Source organism: Podarcis erhardii (genome assembly GCF_964252035.2).
Source record: "Podarcis erhardii genome assembly, chromosome: 2".
Lineage (NCBI taxonomy): Eukaryota > Metazoa > Chordata > Lepidosauria > Squamata > Lacertidae > Podarcis > Podarcis erhardii.
This window is the reverse complement of record NC_138498.1, coordinates 74100217-74116930: the sequence shown is the minus strand read 5'-3', so window position 1 is coordinate 74116930 and position 16714 is coordinate 74100217. Positions and strand designations below refer to the sequence as shown.

At 45.0% G+C, this 16714-nt stretch overlaps 1 protein-coding gene and 1 long non-coding RNA gene across 2 annotated transcripts in view; one reads left to right on the top strand and one right to left on the bottom strand.

Annotated features, from left to right (window-relative positions):
- Positions 1-1040, bottom strand: part of MAPKAPK3 (MAPK activated protein kinase 3) — a 79450-nt gene extending 78410 nt beyond the window's left edge. Inside the window, exon 1 of the mRNA XM_081850494.1 lies at positions 867-1040. The gene's annotated coding sequence lies outside the window, so the exon portion shown is untranslated. The remainder of the gene's footprint in view (positions 1-866) is intronic.
- A 10647-nt stretch (positions 1041-11687) lies between these two features.
- On the top strand, positions 11688-13461 carry LOC309335544. Its single transcript, XR_014153566.1, has 2 exons — positions 11688-12157; positions 12401-13461. It is a non-coding gene; the product is annotated as an uncharacterized lncRNA (long non-coding RNA).
- Positions 13462-16714: the final 3253 nt, after the last annotated feature.

The window sequence follows — 16714 nt, the reverse complement described above, 5'->3', positions numbered from 1 at the left end:
CTTGAAGCTACCTGAAGGAAGGCAGAAAGAAAAGTGGGGAGGGGGAAGAGATTAAGGCTGCAAGCCTGACTCCACCTACCTGGGAGCAAGCACTTCTGATTAGTCATTGTTAGGACTGCAGCCTTAAATAGTAAAGTTTCTAGGACTAGATGATTAAAGTATATGAGAAGGAGTTATTTTAAAATTTTAGTTGGAGTTGAGACTGTGTTCAAGATTCTGCTCCTTCCTTGGGGTTTCTAAGTTAAATCTCTAGTGTGCGTGTATGTAAATGGGTGCAAACAGTTTAGGCACCATGCAATGAACAGGTGGCCATTTTACATCCTTACTTTGAGCTGCTTATAAAAATAATACCATTTACTATGTTGTTTATTTGTTCCTAGGGCCTTACATTTATTCCACCACCAAACCCAAGGCAGTACACACGTGGTTCCCACACAGTCTTCCACCCGAGCAACGACCAGACCTAGCAAAGTTGTGTCCTCCTCATGTGCCCGGAGACCATACAGGAGAAAAAAACGCGGTGGTGGACGAGATCTCCCCAATTTTATTTCTCACAATATCCACACGAGGTTAGGTTAGGCTGAGAGGAGGCGGCCCGGTGGAGAAAGCGGGAGGGGACCATCTACTGGGAAGCCGCAGGTACAAATATGTCCTGGCCTGCCTGGCACTGCCAGGGAGAAAAGTAGTTCTCGAGGCAAAGAGTCCTCCAACCCACCGAAGTCGCAAAGCCCGAGGAAAGGAGGTTTCCTCAGGTGAGCGGCCAGTGTGGGGGCGGAGGAAGAGAGAACAAAAGCGTGGGAGCGGAGCAGTTGGAGAAGCGCAAGGCGAGAGGTGCCGGTGGCGGGAGGGTGGGGGTGTTGTATTACCTGCGTTAAGCGCATGCTCCTCACAGGTGGTCGCTCCGTTGCTGCTCCATCAAACGAGCGGGACGGAAGGAGGGGCGGGGATGGGGGCCAGAAGCCGCGCAGCGCCTCGCCACCTCCGCGGCCCAGCCGAGGCTTTCCCTCGAGCCGCGTAGGGCAGACTTGGGCGGCCGCTCATGTGACTCCCCGGCCCAACCCGGTCCCGGCAGAGGCACCCGCCGGGGAGGAGGGAGGGAGGGGCATGAGGGAGTGGTGCGGAGCGGGGGGGGGGAGGAGAGCACGTGCTCCGGGACACCTGGCGGGGGCGGGCGGAGGGGGCTCCTCTGGCGGCGGCGGCGGCAGGACGGAGCCCGGGCAGCGCGAGCCGGGGCAAGACCAGTGTGGAAGGCAAGGAGCGGAGGAGAGCAACCTCGGCTCGGCTGCCGCTTCGCTCACTGCAAAAGGGGCAGCCGAGGAAACGGCGGCTCGGCCGGGGCTCGCCAGCTTCGTGGAAGCGACGCCCTGAAGCAAAGAGCCAGGAGTTCCCCGTCGACCCAAATGGACCGGGCGGCGGGGGGCGCTGCGTTCAAAAGAAGGCGCGCGAAATGGGGCCGGTGCTGTTCCCACCCCTTTTTTCCCTTCCTTTAAGCACATGTCTGCAAAGGGCTTGGCCTGGGAGAAAGCTCCCCTTTGCTCTTCACGCTGTCGTGGTGAATCGCGCTACTGTCTCCGGCGGCTTTGTTTCGCGGCGACGCTTCTTCTCCGTGGCGGAGTTTGCGCTGAGAACAAAGAGCCTGGCGGGAGGGAGAGGGAGCAGCGGCACCCTCGAGAGCAAAGTCTGCAACTGCATCGCCGCGCTCCCAGGGCTTTTATCTTTTTATTTGTTTTAAAGGGGACAACTGGAAAGCGGGGGGGGGGGAGAGAAAGCAACTGCGAAGCGATTTCATGGGCCATGAGACTGCTCAGCGAGGAAGAAGCAGGGGGCGGGCTATTTACAACAACCCTCTTCTTATTCTGTAGCTTTGGGTTCACGCAAACAACACGAATTGTCTACAGCGCGCTGCGCCGATGGTAGCAGAGCAGCACCTGCTGGTCGGAAGTGGGCACGGCCAGGAAGATGCCGGAAGGCAAGCAAGCAAGATGGTGACACTTGCACATTTCAAAGCTGTGTCGACTGTGTCTCTCTCTCTTCCGTTATTTTGGAAAGCGAAAAAAAGAGCGGTGTGCTCTGGACACAATAGTTGGCAACCTACGGACGTCCAAGGTTGGCTTTCCTTAGCGCCCCTGGGGGTGGGGTGGGCTGGATGGTCATTTGCCCACCGCTGCTTCAAACTCAAAGGGAGCCTCAAATCCAGACACTTGTTAATGTTTTGGCGTTTGGCAAGTTTCTCAGCTACAGTAGTTTTGATGTGCATGGAACTGAGTTGCGAAAGACTCAGACAGGGGTGGCCTGGCCTAGTTCCCTGCCTGTGGTGAAATGGGAAAATGATGCCTCACCCTACAGCTGCCACCTCCAACACCCCACCAGAGAAGGAAGGAGAAGCAGAGGCAGTGTCTACTTCCAGGTTTCCAGCAAGATCAAACTGGAAGCTGCTTCTCCCATGGAGGGGTGGCTCTGCCACTTCTACTCACATCTCGGGGCGGGCAGTGAGGCGCCTGTGGTGGTGCCAGAGAGCATCTACAGCGGCACTGCGGAGAAGTGAGAAGAGATGGCAGCACTGACTTTTGGGTTCGGCTGAGATGTCGCTGGAAGCCACTTTTCTGGTGGTGGTGGCCTTGATGGCATTGCTTCTCCAGCAATGCAGGGCAGGGGGGGGCATCCACAGTGGTGCCAGAGAAGTGGTGGCAGCAGCAAGAGCTCCCCAGGACCCCCTGCCACTGCTGCTTCTCTGGTCACAGTGCCAGTGAGTGGAGCATCCATGGGGAGCTGCCCCAGTGGGGTTTCACCGCCTGAGGCAGCTCCCTTAGTGGACCTCATAGGTTTGCTGGCCCTGCACTCAGAGTGGCAAAGTTAACAATATATATATTGTTGTTATTAACTAATAAAGGGTTTGTCTTAATATCAGCTGTGACATTCTCCCTCAATAATTCGTGCATTTGATAACTAAATTAATAATCACATTATGTCTCATCTTTTCAGCAGGCAAATATAGACATAATTCACCTTCATGTAAAGTCCAAATGTTGCAGTTCTGAATGTCCTGGTTGTGTCCTATATTTTTTCACAATTTCAAACCTGCTCCCCTACCTCAGTTTCAAAATTTGGGATAAGCAGGTTTAGTGACTGGCCCAAGGCCACACAGAATGCATAATGGGAGATTAGGGCTAATAATCCTCAATCTCCCAGCTCCTGGTATATTTTCATTTTATCCAAATTCTGGAAAGAAGGCATGGAAATGAATGAACTGGGAAGGAAATAAATCTTTTCACATAGGTCTGGAAGTGTAGGGAGCGTTTGTTAACAGTCCTGTGTGACAAGACTAACCATTTCAGGCTACAATTCTGTACACATCAGGGAACAATCCTTGTGGAATTCAGTGGGACTTGCTTCAGAGTTATTTATGGTTATTGTGGCATGAGCCCATGCTAGAAACTGTGACAGCAAGGACCCCTTAAGTATGAATAAAACTGCAATGTTAAAAGTTCCCACTACAGTTGTACTTCCGCTTATGTATCCCTCTGGATACGTAAACTTTGGGGTGCGAACGCAGCTAACCCGAAGTATTTTTCTGGGTTTCGCCGTGTGCACATGCGCAGAAGCGGTCCTCCAGTTGCGAATTCCTTGGGATGAGGCCAGACCTCCGGAATGGATCCCGTTCGCAACCAGAGGTACCACTGCATTTCTTTGTAAAGGAAGAGGATGGGGAGAAAACCAGAACAGGTGGAGACCACACAATTTTTCTCCCAGCAGAAAAGCAGCTTTGACAGCAGGGACCACTTTTGAACCAAAGTGACACTTTTCAAATGCAGAACAACTTGTCCAAGCTCCTGTGACCTCATTGGCTACATGTGAACTAGCAGCTATACGGGGTCACCACAGGCTAGGGGCCTTAAAAGCTGCAAGTGGCCTGGGCCCCTGAGAAGGCCTGAGCACAACAGCTCCTAATCCCACTTGGGTTGGGATCACTTGTCAAGTTATGAGGTATGTTATTAACTCTCTGCTGTGCTCAGTTGCTCTTTGCATTTGCAATACAGGATACAAATCTTGCTAAGCCCCAGCTTGTTTTGTATTGTGTTAGGGTACAAAATGTTTGTATCCTTATACTGTTATTTAAAAGCAACACTTCATCCGTTTAACTGACTTTTGGACCAGCTTGGCATGCTACTGTACTTGGTTAATGGAAAAGGATGGACAGATTTGAGATATTTAACTGTGCTCTGTCAACCAGTTGATCGAAGCAGTAACTGATCCTAAAAGCCACTGTTGAAGAATATCAATACATCCCCAGCGAGCCTTTCTGTGCCTCCCCCACCCCAGCAGAATCCTCTCTGCTTGTCTAGACCTGCTGGTAACCTCTGCCCTGGAACCAAGTTCCTCCCTAGATACAGAAAAGGCCACTGGAGATTAATTGGAGTGTTGTTTTTCCTCTCTAACGAAGCCATTAACCAGTTAGTTATACTGATTAATCAAGACATGCTTTCCATTTGAGGCAAAAATAATGTGCAGAAATTTGTTGGGGGGGGGTTAAATGCTCAGTGAAGACATAAAAGTTACCGTTTCCACAGCAACTGTCCATCAGCGCTGATAAGATTTTTACATCGTAGTAAAATTTTCAGCTTCTAATGTTCAGCATGTTAACTTCACAAGGGAACAAATGATGCTACATTTTTATCAGAACAAGGAGGGCCAGTGAAAACGTTGTATGTAGTCTCATGCACATGAATGTGTGTTTATATTAGGGCATTTCCCCAGTACTCATAATTCCACTTCAGTGGGGAGGAGATGAGAGGAAAAGCAAACTGTGTGTGACAGATGTTAATGTTGCTTAATGCACTAATGGGAGAGGCACTAAGACACTGATAATGAGAGCAGCATAAAACCCCATCGGGAATTCAATTAAATGCCTTGGGGATCAAACCGGATTTTGCATTCTGCACATCAGCAGCTATATGGGTTAGGACAGAAGTTACAAGTACTAATGAATCCTCTTTCCTTAAAATACAAGATGAGCACTCGCTTAGGTTACTAGAATCATTCTGTTGAAACTGGAAAAAAATAAAAACCCTGTACAGATGAAGGAAAGGTTGGTATTTCCAGGCTGTGAGAGGATCCCTATTATATTTGTAATCTTTGCACAAAAGGAAGAAAGTGAGATGCGGCTTTTTTTGTTGGAATGCTGCAGCAGTAGGAGAAACTGAATGGTGGACTTGTCTATTTCAAGGCAACTCTTGAAACTAGAACCTTCTCACATCATTTGTGAATATGAGGTGTTAATACTTAGGTCAGTGATATACCTTGATCAATAATTCAAAATTATTATTAATAGCTTCATTTTTATACCACTTTATATTTTTAAGGGAAAAAAAATCTCATTGGTTTATGACGCATTAAAACATCAAATAAAAAGATCCAGAATAAAACATTACTAAAGAAAATCAAATACAAAGTATATGTTGAAAGCAACATAATTAACAGGAAACTAACATATGATCTTAAAGATTTCAAAACATTACAAAAGATGTAAACGACAGAATGCACATTTATTGCATGATGATGAGGAACCATTAATGAGCACTGTTTGGGTTTGATCAACCAGCTACAAATCCACCTAACTAACCTCATCCAGCCCACATTTTACCAGTTTCTCCACATAAATATGGGGAACTTTGTAAAGAAAAGAAAAAAACTGATTGAAATCAAGATACACTACTCCCACAGCATTCCCCTAATCCACCAAGCTTATAACTTGAATAAAAAAAAAAGAAATGAGATTCATCTGGCATGACTTGTTTTTGAGAAACCCATTCTGGGCCTTAGTAATCATAGCATCCTTTTCTAAGTGCTTACAGATCAACTTTAATTATCTGTTCCATGACCTTTATTGGTATTAACATCAAGTTGACTGGTTAGTAGTTATCTAGGTCTTCTTTCCCCCCTTTTTGAAGATGGAGACAACATTTGCCAAGCTCCAGTCTGTAGGGACCTCACCTGTTTTTCAAGAATTCTCAAGGATTATAGACAGAAGTTCTGAGATTGCATCTGCAAACTTCTTTAGTACGTTTGGGTGCAGCTCATCAGACCCTGGAGATTTGAATTCATTTAAAGCAGCTAGGTGTTCCCTTACCACCTCTTTTCCTATCTTTGGCTGCTGGTCCCTCCTTCCATCATATATTCTGTGATCACCAGGTTGGTCACTCCTTTCCTTTTGGGTGAAGACAGGCAAAGAAAGTGTTGAGCAGTTCTGCCTTCTGTCTGTCGCCCAATATCATTTCTCTGCCTTCTCCATGCAGAGGACTTACTACTTGCTTGTTCTTCCTCTTGCTTCAAACATAGCCAAATAAACCTTTTTATTATTTTTAACCTCTCTCGCAAGCCTGAGCTCATTCTGAGCTTTAGTCCTCCTGAACTGCAACTGTTAGCTAATGACTATAGTGTATTTAGGATATAAGGTTTTATTTTCACACAGACACACGCATATGTATATAAAACTCAATCATAGGATGCATGGGCTTACAGCATAAACATCTTTGAAGCTCAATCAGAGCAAATGGCAATCTGAAGAAAAACCAAATTGTCATTTGCTCCAATTGAGCTTTAAATGTCAGGTTTTCGTGGGAAAAACTCAGACATGGAGTTTGAAAGCATGGACCTGTAAATGGAAGGAGCAAGGCAAAAAGCAAGTATGGATAACCCTTAGTTAAACTATGGAATTCACTTCCACCAGATGTGATGGCTGCCAGCATAGACAGCTTTAAAAGAGGATTAGACAAATTCATGGAGAACAAGGTTCTCAATTCCTAGTCAAGATAGCTGTATATTCCACAATCAAGAAGAACCGTGTCTCTGAATACCACTTGCTGGAGAGCGATAGAAGTAAAGAGCAATTGAACTGGTGTCCTGCTTGTGGTCTTCCCAAAGGCACCTACTTAGCCACTGTGAGGAACAAGATGTTGGACTAAATAAGTCTTTGTTCTGATCCAGCAGCACTCTTTTTATGTTAATATATTCATTTTAACATGAGATGAAGCCCAGATATTCCTGCTGTTGCTTTTGTACCAGAGAACTCACAGAAAAACCTTTGAGATAAATGTGAGATTGAAGTCAATTCTTCTCAGTAAAATATATTCCTCAGGTGAGCACAAAGTCCTTACAGCATATTGCAAGGGTAGTACATTTTTCTTATCTCTGTTAAGGTCAAAGATCCAGTTTCTAGTACTTCACCTATTACTACTGGCTTTTTATACTGGTGAATAATATTGTACATTTAGTATATAATAAATAGGAGGTATACAAATGTAAATGAGTATTCACAGTTGCTTGTATAATTTTGGTCTGGTCATATGAAGTAATACCCCTTAAAACTGATGCTGTTAACTTTCTTTCCACTGCCATATTGAATTCAAACTTGCTTCTTATATGTCCCTTGGATTTTCTTATTATGTGGGGGGCAGTGGGGGGGGGAGTTCAATCTGCACATCAGGTTTCGATTGCAAGAGCATATAACAGGATCAGCTAACATGTGACTTACTAGATGTTGTTGGATTCTAGCCCCAATGATCAGGCAAGATGGGGCTGTAGTCCATTCCAGGATACATGGATGTTCTCAGTAGCCGAGTTGCAGACCTGCTTATTAAGCCCCCCCCCCCCCAACTCTGGAGGGGAACTGCTGCAAAATCTTGCCAGGAAACAGATAAACAATGCTAACTTTGGATTGCAACCAGGGAAGTTTCTTTGGTGGTGTGGCCAACCTTCAGCCCTTCCCCTGCATCCTAGGAGCCAATTCCTAGGGGCCAAAGTCCCTTCATCCCCCCCCAAATATTTGAGGGGCAAAGTTGATAGGCATTGCCATTCAAATGGTGTGTATGTGCCACGTATTGTGATCGATTATGGGGGTGGGGCTTACCTGGTTTCCCCAATATTTTATTCAGGTTGGCACCTCCATCCCCAATCCATCTATCCATTGTTTTCTTTTGTGCAGATGCTCTATTCTCTGAGCCAGTTAACATTTTACCATTTTCCTGCCCAGCTTGTTCTTGCAGCAACAAAAGTGCTAGGTCATAAATTCCTTTGAGTTAGCAATGAACCATTGCCACTTGGGAACAGAGAGAAGACTAGCCTGGTTCCTTCGGCTGTATTTGTTTGCACCTCATAGGAGTATTCCCCAAATAGTGCTGTGACCTCAAATCCAGATCTCAGATCTTCCTTTAGATATATATTTATTGTAATAAAAATCAAACCCTTTGTAATTTCCTTTGTGCTCATAGTGATTCAAAGAGCTAAGGATTCCTGTGAGACAGGGATGAAGGATATGTTGATGGGCCCGTAGGAGTTGTGAGTGCCATAGGATCTTTTCACTCATTTGAATTATATTTATTGATGTTCACTTTTTATTTTTTTGAAGATTTGGAAAGTAGAAGTGCCCAGAAGGCGAAAGTTCCCTTTCTTCTTTAATCTTTCATGAGTCTGGAAATTAAATATTAATTTAAAGTTTATTTTGCTAAAGGCCCTTATTTGACAACTTCCAAACTTTAAATCAGTTCCTCTCAACTGTGTTAGTAGCTTATCACATTCTAGCTTTTGTAGCATAGTTCTTTGAGTCTTGATTCACAGGTAACCATGATATGTAATCTGTTTGTTTGAATGTCTGGCCCTAGCCCAGCAGCCCATGGGTTGTTCTCTGGCAGCAAACCACGTTTTGAAGCCTTTGCTGTTGGCTAATGATCAAAGGCTTGTGTGAACTTTTGTCTGAACCCAACAGCCTTGCATATCATTGGTTTGTTTGGCCATCCCACTCCAGACGCTTGCCAAGCTTCAAAGCCAGCTAGAAATTAAACCAAGCTTTGGTGAAACAAGCAGAAGACAGAATCAGGATTCAAGATGACCTTAACAGATTGGAGAACTGGGCCCATACTAACAAAATGAATTTCAGTAGGGACAAATGTAAGGTTCTACACTTAGTCAGGAAGAACCAGCTGTACAAATATAAGATGGGGGAGGACACCTGGCTTGCTAGTAGTACATGTGAAAAGGATCTACAGGTCTTAGTGGACCACAAGCTTAACATGAGTCAACAGTGCAATGCAACAACAAAAAAAGCTAATGCTATTATAGGCTGCATCAAGAGAGGTATATTACTTCAAGAGAAGTAATAGTAGCACTCTATTCTGCCTTGGTTGGACCATACCTATAGTTCTGTGTCCACTTCTGGGCACTAGTATTTAAAAAGGATATCGCCAAGCTGGTATATGTGCAGAGGAGGGGAACCAATATGATAAAGGGTCTGGAAACTAAGACTTATGAGGAATGGTTGAGGGATCTGGGTATGTTTAGCCTGGATAAGAGGAGACTGAGAGGCAATATGATAGTCATTTTCAAATATCTAAAGGGCCCTCATATGGAAGATGGAGCAAGCTTGTTTCCTCCTATTCTGGAGAAAACAATTGTTTAGAATGCTGGACTCGTTTGAACAGAAGCACACCTTCATGGGTGCCTGGCCTGTTGCAAAGTCTCTGCAGTTGCCACTTCCTCACTTGTAAGGTGTGCAGCTTAAGGGGTGGAATGCCACTTCCTCACTTCATGTATGTGGCCTGGGGGTGGGCTGACTTGTATGCTGTTGCAGCAGTTGCCTTGCTTCTGTTGAGGCACAGAGTAGTGGATGGTTCATCACCTTGCTTCCTTGTTCAGGGAGTGCAGGGTGATGGATGGCTGTCAGGGGCTGGGCAGAGGAGGAGGAATGGTGGAGACCGCCTTCCCATCCTGACCCTTCCAGGGAGGAGGAAAAGGAAGACAGTATAGATTTACAACAGGGGTTTACGGGAGGTCATAGCTCAGAGACAGATGAGGGTGAAAGTTGGGAAATAATAGGAGATGAGGAGCAGGCAGAGCTGGAGCAGCTGGTTGACACATTACCACTAGAAAGCATTCCAGATCCACCATCCCCCAGAACCCAGTGAGCCTTAAAAGTAGGAGAGCAAAGAGCTCAAAGACAGGGGGCACTTAGCAGCACCCATAGAGGAGGTGATGATGTTGACAAATGAGGAAGTGGGAAAGAAAGGGGGTGGAGATTCATTCGGGACAATGTCATTATCCAAGAGGCTGGGTTCTATAGCCACTCTGTAAAGTTTGAAATAAAGAAGGACTGTAATAAACTTTTGTCTTTATACTTTCCTGGGAGCCAGTGACATCATCCTGACAATGACATGCACAATGCAGCAGCAGCCACTGACATACCTGAAACCCTGCAACTATTGGAGAACCTCGGACTTAACCCTCCCCCAGAATGGCAACCATCAGACCCACCGAACAACAACCAAAATGAAAATACAGTGAACGATTGGACGATAGTCAACAAGGGAAAGAAGAAACAACAGAAACTACATGACAATGCAAACCAAGACAGTCAAGTACCACTCACAGAACAGCCCTGCCAAACACACAACACAAGATTATGAACCAACTTCAGCTAAAGCCACACACCACAGATTGAGAACTGTACAACATCAACTACAAACGAAGCACGCAGAAACTACCTCAAAACAATGGACTGGTGAATCCCCCTTTTTTATTTCCTCTTCTCCCCCTTGCTATCTACAGAGACCCCTCCCACACCAACACCAACCCAGATGACACTCACCATTGCCACCCCTCCCACCCCATGCCTCCATAGGCCAACCCAGATGACACTCCTTCATTCTCTCCACCTCCACCCACCCCAACAACCCATCACCCCAACCACACGCAACCCTTGCTCCAATGACTATACACAAAAAATAAACACACAAACAAAAATAGAGCCCACCTCTGCCCCCAACCTCTCTGTCCCCTTCCTCACACATGAAAAAAGCAAAATACGCAAGTAAAAGTAGGAAAACAGAAAAAGGTGAACTCATACTAACTAAAACAACACCTCAACCCCAATTAAACAACCAGCAAACAGGCTAAAATCTGACAAATAACTAACATAATGGTGGCCCCTGAGCGTACCCATACTCACATCCCTAACCTAATACCCCAGCAAACCAATAATGTTGTTAACAATACTGACATTGTTTATAAACTTTATACCTAACACAAGCGCCCCAAAGGAGCTTGGCACTGTCTCACTGATCCACCCCTATCACAAGCGAAAGGGAGGATGGCCTCTTCTCAGACAAGGCCATCCATGTCAGCTGAGATACAGGACCAACCGGCTGGGAGCCAAATGATCCAAGCTACCCCAAACAAACACCTATATAACTACCTACAGGCTAGTCTCTATAACCTACCCCCAATATTCTGCCCATCCCTAATTTTAACCCCCCTTCCCCCACCCACCACACTATATGTCGGCACGACACACTAGGTTTGATAGACAATATAAGGTGAGAAACACAGGAGAACCCAGACGGGTTGGCAGGGAATCATCCTATAAAATAGACATACAAAATGGCTAGCTTAAAAGCAATTACACTAAATGTGAGGGGATTGATAAATCAAGACTACAATATATTCATATCAATCCTGGCTAACTGCCTAAAAATCTTCCTACACAAACTAATCACCCCAGACCAGGCAGGCTTTGTCCCTGGTCACAACATAACAGACCCCATTAGAAAACTACTGAATCTGAGAGAACACAGCAAAACGACCAAACTCCCTCTGATGATCATGTCCCTAGACATCCTTAAAGCCTTTGATTGCTAACATGAAATTAGGCCCCAACTTCCTACAAATCCACAAACAAATTTACTCCCAAGCCTTGACAAAATGCAGAATTAACAATATGGACTCCAGTAGCATAGCAATCCAAAGATGCACAAAACAAGGATGCCCGCTGTCTCCCTTCCTATTAATCTTGGCCCTGGAACCCCTAGCAATCCGACTCTGAGCAGCCCCAGATATCAAGGGTGTGGAAATAAAAGGTAAAACCTACAAACTAGGGCTCTTCACAAATGACCTGATGGTCACAGCACCAGACCCCATAAGCACAGCAACCACCCTAACTAAAGAACTCAACACATTTGCAATGGTGTCAGACCTACAAGGAAACTACAAAATCTGAGGCTATGTGCTTCAACACCCCCCACCTCCCACATACCCAAAAGGAATTCACCAGCATCACAAAGATAAAAGTCTGCTGCACCAAATTCAGGTACCTAGCGGTTCAAATACAGTGGTACCTTGGGTTACATACGCTTCAGGTTACATACACTTCAGGTTACAGACTCGCTAACCCAGAAATATTACCTCGGGTTAAGAACTTTGCTTCAGGATGAGAACAGAAATCGTGCTCAGACGGCGCGGCGGCAGCAGGAGGCCCCATTAGCTAAAATGGTGCTTTAGGTTAAGAACAGTTTCAGGTTAAGAACGGACCTCCGGAACGAATTAAGTACTTAACCCGAGGTACCACTGTAACCAGAAACCTCAACAAACTATACTTCCACAATTACAAGCCCCTGTGGTGACAAATCAACAAAGACTTGAGGAAATGGAACAACACCAACTTCACCCTCTCAGACAAAATAGCCATGATCAAAATGATCACCCTCCCAAAACTAACCTATTTATTCTAAACCCTCCCAATCTGGATTCCCACAACCCAACTCCAGAAGTGGCAGGTGGTATCAAATTGTATGGGAAACGCCCTTACTAGAAAAGCTAACCAATAAACTGAAACTGACACGGGGACAAATAAAAGAGGGCACCTTCAACCCAGTATGTCTCCCCTTTATCACATACCTGAAGGAGCATCTCCACCCCCATTGTTCAGCCCGGACACTGAGATCCAGTGCCGAGGGCCTTCTGGCGGTTCCCTCATTGCGAGAAGTGAGGTTACAGGGAACCAGACAGAGGGCCTTCTCGGTAGTGGTGCCCGCCCTGTGGGACACCCTCCCTTCAGATGTGAAGGAAATAAGCAGCTGCCTTATCTTTAAAAGACACCTGAAGGCAGCCCTGTTTAGGGAAGTTTTTAATATTTAATGCTGTATTGTTTTTAACACTCGATTGGAAGCTGCCCAGAGTGGCTGGGGAAACTCAGCCAGATGGGTGGGATATAAATAATAAATTATTATTATTATTACACAGTTCAAAAGACAACAACAAGAACCCACTGACAACACACAAATCAATATAGCTTACCTGATCCAACCCACACAAATGCAAACAAACCCCACTGCAGTCAACCACAGACAACCAACCACACCCTGCCCCGCAATACCTCCCACTACCAAGGAAATGTAACAGATAGAAAGAGAACCTACCCAGTTGACGCTGACACAAAACCACACACGTTCTCTATACAAAAGAATATAAACTCACCACCCCACCTCTCGTCTCCCTCCTCCTCTTCCCCAACCTTAGCCTGTACTCAACACTAATGCCTCACAACAAATGTAACTGATTTGTAAGAAAGACTGTACAACCTGAAGAAAGAGACAAGGCATGTGCATTTGTAAACCAATAAAATCTTTAATAAAAACATTTTTTAAAAAAAAAATAGTTATTGTGGAGCTGGAAAATGTCATCCAAGAAGAGTCAACCAAAATGATCAAGGGGCTGGAACAACTCCCTTATGAGGACAGGTTATACAGCATATGGTGCTTTAGAGAAAAGGCAAGTAAGGGGTGGGGGGACACAATAAGAGATGTGTAAAATTTGGTGCGTAGAAAGTGGGTGGACGATCGTTATTCTCCCTCTCTCGTAATACTGCAACCTGTGGTCATCCCATGAAGCTGAATGTTGAGAGATTCAGGGCAGACGAAAGAAAATACTTCACACAGTGCATAGTTAAACTATGGCATTCGCTCCCCCAGGATGTAGTAATGGCCACCAACTTGGATAGCTTTACAAGGTAATTAGAAAAATTCATGGAGGGTATCAATGGCTACTAGTATTGATCCCTGCTGGGGATCACAAAAGGGGAAGGTGCTGTTGCACAGGCATCTGATTGGCCACTATGAAAATAGAATACTGGATTAGATGAGACTTTGGTCTTAGCCAGTAGGGCTGTTCTTATAGTTATTTCTGGCTGGATGCCTGACATTCCTAGACATTCCATGCGTTTTGGTGCCTCAGAACAAAACAATATTTAAATGTTCTTAACCTAGGGTTAAAATGTGTTCATCGATCAAAGCCTGCTCCACCAGAATTAGTTGGATGTTCCCTATTGACATCAATAGATGCCCACTAAATACCCTGCACTACACACATAAGTACTGCAAATATAAATGAAAGTTGACCATGCCATATATATTATCCATATGCACTCACGTCCCAACTGGTGTTCTAGTTCCCTAATACATCTGTCCTATTTGTTTTCACACTGAGATACTTTTACCAGCAGATGGTAGTATTGTAGTATTGAAACCTAGAATGCAATATGCAGGAATTATTTTTAGCTCTCTCTTTTTGGAACTTTCCAGTAATGTTGCTCCAAGATTTTCTCAGAATGTTTGTAATAGAGTACTTTCTAAGCGTGTTTATCTGGTGAATCAACACGTCTTTCATTCACGACCTTGTATGCAATTGGATTGTTCACTGATCATCTATGATGTCAGCAGCAATATACCAGCAGACATTTAACCTGGAGGTAATTTGCAGAAATTAGAAGCCTGATGCATTAAACATACATGTGGTACAAACAATATGACTGCAAGTAATTCCTAGAAAATAGTTTTTGAGGTATGAACTGTAGTTAAACATAATAGATACTGGACTAAAAACTAGAATCATGAAAATATGACCAGACAATCCTTTCATTATGTCTGACAAATGCAAAAGCTTTCATACTTTCCTCCCACCATCAGGCAGAGAAATAACATGTATTTCTGAACCAATTAGAGAACTAGTCTGTAAAACATTCAAGCTACCCAAGCTACACACACACACACACACACACACACACACACACACTGTTGTCACAATTCACTCCCTTAAAAGGTTAATTAAAGCTACTGAGCTATTAACTATATTCTCAAAGAGAATGAGCATGAACCCTCACCATGTAGAGCTGGAAGTCATTTGTCAGATTCTGACTACTAGATTGCGCTTTGCTAACAAGTCTAGGAAGTTTGCAGACACCAAGAGAAAGCGCCTCTACTGTACTTTTAGGTTCAAAATCAGCTGGAGTGATCATAGCATTTATGTGTCTATAATTTCAAAGAACTCCACTTTGAAATGGGAACAGTATGACTTTATGAAAGGTTAATTGGGGCTGCGGGAAACAACAGCCTTCACACAGCTCATTTCACAATGTGATCTGGCTAATTGGCTGCTTTTCTTTCACTGAAACGAGACCTATTTATGAGTGTGAAAGAACAGACTAGCTACCCACGAGACACTGGACGCCAGGTCTCAGACTGGCTCCCACAGAGGCAAGGCTCTGCTGCCTTACCTCCTATGCTAAAGGTAAAGGTAAAGGTAAAGGGACCCCTGACTGTTGAGTCCAGTCACGGACGACTCTGGGGTTGAGGCACTCATCTCGCTTTAATGGCCGAGGGAGCTGACATTTGTCCGGGTCATGTGGCCAGCATGACAAAGCCGCTTCTGGCGAACCAGAGCAGCGCACGGAAACGCCGTTTACCTTCCCACCAAAGCGGTACCTATTTACTTGCACTTTGACGTGCTTTTGAACTGCTAAGTTGGCAGGAGCAGGGACAGAGCAACGGGAGCTCACCCCGTCGCGGGGATTCGAACTGCCGACCTTCTGATTGGCAAGCCCTAGGCTCTGTGGTTTAGACCACAGTACCACCCGTGTCCCTGTGCTACTAGGGCCTAATTCCTGGTATGTGCCTTCCAGACTAAGCTCTGTTTCTCAAGGGTGCCATCTAGGGTTCTGTAGCAAGCTGGCAAGGATCAGTCTGGCTCCACCAACCAGCCTCACAATGTGATTTTCAGTCACAACAGGACCTTGTCCTCCTCTCTCATGCTAAGCCTACCTGTCTTGAACAATGTTGTCCACTAAACCTGGATTGTGCCACTGGTCCCATTAGAACAGTGCATAGTGAGAGGAGTAGACAGATAATATAATCAGTCTAGCAGAAATGCTTGTGCTGATGGAGTGATCTGCCTAGTGCTATACTGAATTTCTTCCCCTACATCTGAAACTTGTGCTTTGAAACTGGACTATGACCCTGCCCTTTAATACAATGAGAAAACCTTGCTATATATGCACTCTTGAAAATACACCATTATAGCCCAGTGTTGCTTGATCTGGGTAGTAATGACTCCAGTCTATGGTCTCAGGAATGGGTGTTCTCCTGCTTTGCCACTGAAATCTTTTAAGTGGAAAGTCTAGGAATTCAATTTAAGGAAAGTCTAAGCTCCCTCTCAGCCAGGAGGGTTTGAAACCACAACCCCATAGACAACAAGCAAACAAGCGTGCCACAATTAGTCTAGTGAGTCATAGGTGGAATAGCCTCCACATTGTGGCATTTCAAGCAGCCAGCACATGGCTGCTTATTCTTTGAACTGGGCCTGGGATGACATTCTCATTCAACTCTAACAAAAGCATGTGAAGAATCATGGCCTTTGGCCTTGACTCTCAAAGCAGCATCACGGTGCAAGTCTCATGGGCTGCCAGCAGAGTGCTTGTGGGAAAATAATAGACCTTGTGCTGCCTGGAACTAGGCAAGACAGTTTATTATTTTATGGGTGACTATACTATATACCCATCTAGATCTAAGACACGTGACTCACTCTCATTCAGAAGTGACAGGGTGGGATGCTCCCTGCT